Source organism: Clytia hemisphaerica, unplaced genomic scaffold (genome assembly GCF_902728285.1).
Source record: "Clytia hemisphaerica strain Z4C2 unplaced genomic scaffold, Clytia hemisphaerica genome assembly, whole genome shotgun sequence".
NCBI lineage: Eukaryota > Metazoa > Cnidaria > Hydrozoa > Leptothecata > Clytiidae > Clytia > Clytia hemisphaerica.
In genome coordinates, this window is record NW_027103900.1 from 1,613,803 (window position 1) to 1,620,188 (window position 6,386).

At 35.0% G+C, this 6,386-nt stretch overlaps 1 long non-coding RNA gene across 2 annotated transcripts; it reads right to left on the reverse strand.

The window, feature by feature from the left end:
• Positions 1 to 793: 793 nt before the first annotated feature.
• LOC136808863 (uncharacterized) lies at positions 794 to 6,386 on the reverse strand. 2 transcript variants are annotated; one of them, XR_010846925.1, is made up of 3 exons: positions 6,167 to 6,386; positions 1,361 to 1,752; positions 794 to 1,118 (listed from the first exon to the last, which is right to left on the reverse strand). It is a non-coding gene; the product is annotated as an uncharacterized lncRNA (long non-coding RNA). The 2 variants fall into 2 exon arrangements; XR_010846924.1 differs by having other exon boundaries at positions 1,357 to 1,752.

Sequence of the window (6,386 nt, forward strand, 5' to 3'; positions counted from 1 at the left end):
TATTGAAAGATTTTTCGTTAAAACTTCACTATTGGTAAGGCAGCAAAAGGCAACTGAGATTTACCAGCAAAAAAAATGACCAGCTATGAATCAAACTTTAACCCAAAGACAAATTTTTTCTCACATTAATGAGAAATAGATAGTTCTTCTTGGTTGAGATCTTACTGATCGATTTGACTTCACATTCCAGCCTACTTGATAATTTTCAAAACTTGACTTAAATTCTTGTCTGATAACTGTAGGCAACTTTGTTTGAGAAAAATTTCATATATTTGAAATAGTTTAAACTTGAAATTTCTTTCAGTTAAATTTGGAGAGCAATGTGATGTTGTCTTGATATTTGGACCAATTCACACGATGACCAAAATCCAGAAACAATTGAAGAAGCCGTCTTGGACATTCAACAAAGAAAATGAAATGACTTATATAAAACCTTAGTATTCTTTTTTTACCTTTGTTTGAGCTGAAGATGAGTCAAACGATTGGCTTTATTTGTTGCAGTCCTGATAAAACACCATTTGAACTGACTATGGATTTAGAACCCTGATAGAAGTAAAGATTTAAAATGTATCTTAAAAATAAAATTTATTAAACAAAATGTACACGTTTTTTTTTAAGAATCACACTCCTTATGCTCTAAATGCCTAAAAAATAAGAAACATCTAAGAAACATGCTGAGGCTGAGAATGAGAAAATAAACATTTTTTAATTCGTTTTTTAAAGAACTTTCCAATCAAGGCAAAGTTCCAGAAAAATACTTACATAACAGTTAGTAGGAAAGAAAGATTAGTCTATTAGACTATTGTATTATCGACATGCGTCCTTTAAGCTTGACAAAGTTTAGAAACATGTAAGAAACATTTAAGGCTCAAAAGGCCAATTTCTTAAGAAACATTGAGGCTGCTTGGTAAAACTAGTTTCTTAAAAAAAAACGTATTCATAATGACCAATTCAATCTTACCATTCATCCAATACCAAACTCGATATAGAAGTCCAAGATTCTAAGTATCTAAATCATCCAATAAAAACAGAGACGAATACACTCTTGTGAATCATGATACCAAATTGAACGGCAAAACCAAATATCTTTCCAGTCCATTTAAACCAAAATTGCAGCGCTAAAATAAAAATTAAGCCATAGATAAGAAAATATCAATCAGGTTTGCTTAGAAAAGAAAGAGAAGGGTAATTGAAATATGAGAACAAATCAAATAGACAAAAATTGGCCTATCATCAAAATTTCACTTGAATTTGAATCAACATATACAGGGTGTCCCGAAAAAAGTCCTGTGTTAGAACACGACTACAAGTAGAAAAATTAGCAAGGAAGACAGATAAGAAATGCTTATTACGTACATACTTTTGACAACAGCAAACATGTATCAAATTCATTATCCCCATAATAACAAAACGCAAAATCCACCTTCAAAACATTGTTCTCACTTCATGAATAAATTAATCCATCAGTCAGTTTGTCAGCCCATCACTGCTGCACCAAAAGCGCTAAAGTTGATGTAACGATGGTATTTTAAAAAACATTTCTGATAACATCAATCACTTCTTGTCGAAGGATTCCTTTATGCAGGTGTGATAATTCTGTTTCTTGACATTGATCATGGTGCTATCTGGTGTATGAAACCAAACTCGAAAGAATGTTCCACTTGTGGAAAAAGGAATTGTCTATCTTGAAAGGAATTGACCAGTCCAGTACAAAGCATGAATCAAACCAAAGCTTCTCAAAAAGCTGCTACCCTGAAAAGAAAGGACTTATGAGTTATATTTCATTGCCAAATAAGTACCTGAGAAAAACATTCTCCACTTTGCTAACTTTTGAGCTAAGTTTTGGGTTTGCCCTGGTTTGCCCTCTTTTTTTTTCTTGTAGATATCATCCTTTCCCACTAAAAGAAAAAGGCCAATCTCAGAATTTTAAGTTAAGAAAACAAAAGTCTCTGATTTTGAGATTGGACTTTTTGCCTTGATAACACAATTTGAGTATCATACTTGTATTTTCTGCATTAACAATAAAACAATGTAATTATGCTGTCCAGGGTTTCGGTAGCGGTGGGAAGATCTATCCCACGACACAGAAACCCTGAAAGCAGACGGGTAATCTATATCAATCTAATTACCAGTAGTAGGTTTGTTTAAAAAAAAAATAAAAAAAATTTGAAGTCAGTGCTGCTTAAGGAAGAGCTGAGAGCAGATTGGGCTGCTTGACAATGAATAGAGAGGGATTGCTTGAGCATAGAAGGTGTAATCAGAACAATGTTTTGAAGAAAAGAAGATGGGCTTTGAACCAAGGTGTCATGGAAATGTCAGACGTGTATGCTAGAAAAATCATAACATGGGGCTGTGGGCCATAGAACAAACTTTGAAAAGATGAAGATCCTATTTTAGTGTTGGAGTGGAGACAAAGTCATGTGGCTGTCTAGGCTTTTTGTATGGCCGTAATGGAATAGAGTTGTAGACAGTTGTCTAGGCGAGAAGAAGAAGAAGCATTTAGGACTTCCCCTAGAGTTAGGTGTGCCGGCAGGAGTAAACACTCTTTGCTTTTCTAGAACCACCCATCTTCTCTACCAAGAGACATGAATTCGATCAGGAGTCATGTCTCATCAACTTATACCTGTAGACATGGAACATGACATGACCTATCAGTGGAGGGATTCAAAGACTGTTATATGTGCCTGAGTGAATCCTCCAGAGGAGGGTGAGAAGATTGAGAAAAAGAAAAAGAGATGTTGAAAGAAATAGGTGTTTTGAAAGCAGTGGGGAAAATTAGATTGCGGGTACTCTCGGGTACCTAATAGCCGGGGGGGTTGGAATAAGCGGGGGGGTTAGAAAAAATCTCAAAACTTAATAAGCGGGGGGGTTGGAATAAAAATGTCCTGGGTGGAAAAATTTTGAAAAGGAGGCTAATACAGCTGAATTAGGACAAAAAAGTGAGCTTTCAAAAACATTTTCCCAAAAATTAATAAGCGGGGGGGTTGGAATAAGAGTGTCCTGGGTGGAAAATTTTCGAAAAATTAATTAGCGGGGGGGGACGGCTATTGAGTACCCGAGAGTAAATGAACATAGAAATATTCTAACATTGAGGTGAAGTTTAGCAGTAGTCTTCAGTGTTGGATGCAAAGAGCGAAAAAAAAATTGTCGCTAGTGTCTATAGGTAATCAGTTCCCACAATATTTCTTTTCAAGTTTATTCCGGGTTCTCTTCATGCAAAATTTTAACATTCTTTTTTCCAAAGATTTTCTCTGATTTTCTATTCATTTTTTCTTCTTTTCTTAACCATCTTTATCTAGTAGTCAAAATTTCAAAGTAGGTTTATAAAAATGTTCATTTTTTTTATAATTGTTATGTTCTCTCCACTTTTACCTTTATACCACAAAAGTGTAAGTGTAACTGTAACATTTTTAAGGGAACTAATTTGACAACGGGGTGAAAATTGTATATTTGAAGAAAAATTTACATAATTTTTCTAAAGTCTTTTGCATCAAAACGGTTCTCACCATTATTCAATTATGAGGTCTTTTCAATTGCCATTTAGGCATATTTTCAATGATTTTCAATCAGTTTGACCCCTCCGCATTGCCTTTCTAGCAGTTCTAACTTTTCTAAAAAAGGTGTAAGCTTTAGACCAGATGGGACAACTCTCACATTGAACGCGAGACCAGGCCTGGCCATGAAAAATACCTTGCGCGTGCCAAAATAGCACTCCTTAAAAAATATGTCATAGATTATGGTGTGCTAATAGCCCTTGCAAAATGGATTTTGTACATTCTTGTATATTTTAGGAGTGCTATTTTAGCACTCGTAAACCATTTTAGGTGTGTGCCAGAGTGTGTGAGTGCAATGGCACGCCATACACCGCTAGGCCTGCGAGACTCATGCACTTCCACATTGTCTCCCTCAATCCTTGAACAGTTTTATTCCTCACGCATTTTTGATTTCTTGAAAAAATATTTTCCCAATCTTCCACAGCAAATATCCTAAAAAAATTTTATTTTGGCGGGAACTTATTTTGGCGAATAGTGAATTTTTTAATTTTGGCGGGAACTTATTTTGGCGAATGACAGCGTAAATCTGTTCTATTTTGCCTTATTTTGAGCAACTTTGATGATTTTCAGGGGTTATTTAGGCAAGGAAACAAAAAATTTAATTTTGGCGGGAACTTATTTTGGCAAGTGAGCAAAATATTTAATTTTGGCGGGAACTAATTTTGGCGAATTTCGTCTACATTCGCCTAATCCGCCAAAATTAGTTCCCGCCAAAATAAGTTCCCTTAAGGTAGTAAATATAAGCAGACTGTAGCCTTTAATTGGCTGTAAAAACTTTTTGCCTTGGTAGAAATTTCTCCAACTTTCAACAATGATAGAACGCACCTATTTAAACAAAATTAACCAGCGCATTTTTTCTTTCTACTTCTTCATCTTCAATGAAGCTCTCAAAGTCAAATATAATTAAGCACATAAGATATTCTTATAATTGTGAAATGCTGCTTGCGCCTTCGCTGCGGTGGAGTGCATGACGTAACTCACACGGCAAAAAAACTCTCCTTCTGTTGGCTGATCATATTGGGCGTTTTGGCGTTACCACCCTCGAAGCAGGGGGCGCCTTTATCATTCTACAGATTAGAATATCAATCCAACAGTTGATTCCTGGATAATATTCAATTGTGTTTGAATTATGTTCAATTACAATAATGTTTGATAAGATTGAGTACAATTAAATTAACCTATTAATCTAGAGCTTTATTAGGGTGTGTTTAGGGCTAGCCTGCAGTAGCCTGGAGATCCATGCTATAATTTCTTATTCTATATACTGATGGCAAAATATATAGCATGGTATGGGCTGAGAGTTTGAATTTCCCAGATCTTAATAACCATCTGCCATCTTGAATTGTATGCAAAAATAGAGGTACGAAAAAGCCGTGGTTGGATTTAGTTGGAAAATATGCAAAACATATGCAAGTTTACACAAAGATTTAAAAGACAACAAAGCATCTTATAAATAAATATTATAATCATTAGAACAATAAAAGATGGAATTTCTTAATCCAAAAAGAAAAATAAATATTTACAGAGCAACAAAAGCCTTTTAGAAATTAGACATTGCATATTCTGTTTTCATGCCATTAAAAAATTCCACCAAGACGGAGTATGTACTATGCGTGTACACACATCAAACTTTCAAAACACGCAAACTGAAAGCATCAATTATGACATCACACATTCAGCAGGTTCATCAGATCAATGTTCTGATTTGATCGTCTGACGGCTCTATTCCCAAGAAAATAACTTATCGTCAGCTGAATAAGGATTATTTTTGTACCTTTGCGGGTGATTTTTCAGCTCAAGTTTATGTCTAATGTTATGGCTTTTTGAAGTGCTTGTTCTAAGAGATGAGCGAATTTGATTATTTCTAGTTTTCAAAAGAAGCAAATTTAATCGTTCTTCTACAAGATTACACTTTAAAATCTTTTTGCATTATGTTTTGCATACTTTCTAAGGGAATTTCACCACAGCAATTCAGCCACCACATTTTCTGTATACAATTCAATATGGCAGATGGAAAGGCGAAAAGGTCTATTTTGTTATTCTTTTACTGGTCACACTTTCTTAGAGAAAGCGCAACTTCTGAAATATTTCAATATGGTTTTTATTTTAGTAAAGTGAGGACAGCGCTAAATTCGAATTTCCCGTTGTAAATTTTTTGAGGCAGATTTGTGCCTCACAGGTCATACCCGTCCTGTATACATCAGATTATAAAAATACAGGACGGTTCTCCTGTCTAGTTTAGGGTGGGCGGCTGCCAATACGCTATTGGAAAATCATATAACAGCGAGCGCAAAAGTAAAGAATGAAGCAGGAGCAATTAATGCAAGTGAATGCAATTGAATCAATCGAACGTAGCTAATCAAACATAATCCAATACAATTTTTTTTCTCGATTGCATTCGATTCTGTAAATACAATTGATTCATGGTTCGATTCGTTTGATTGACACCGTCTGGACATCTGACAGGTTCCACTTTTTAAACTCCAGCTGCACCTCCCTGTCGGCCGTCAAGGTCAGTAACAACCCCCCTCCCCCATAGCTCAATTGTGGTTTCCTAATCTAAAATAGATATAAAATATTTCAAGATTATTTCAAAGAATTCAGATTTATACCTGTTGCATTTTTTTACGAGATGAACAAAGAACCCAGTTTTTTTAGGCTCAAATTCAAAATTCATGCAGGTTCATACTTTGCTAAGTTGTTATACTCGTCCAATGAAAAGGTTAACAGAAGTCAGAGTTCTGAAATATTACTGAAGTCGAAAATTTATTTCCCACGTGCTTCAGCGACGCCGCCATATTTGAATTACTATAAATACGGTATATCATTTAC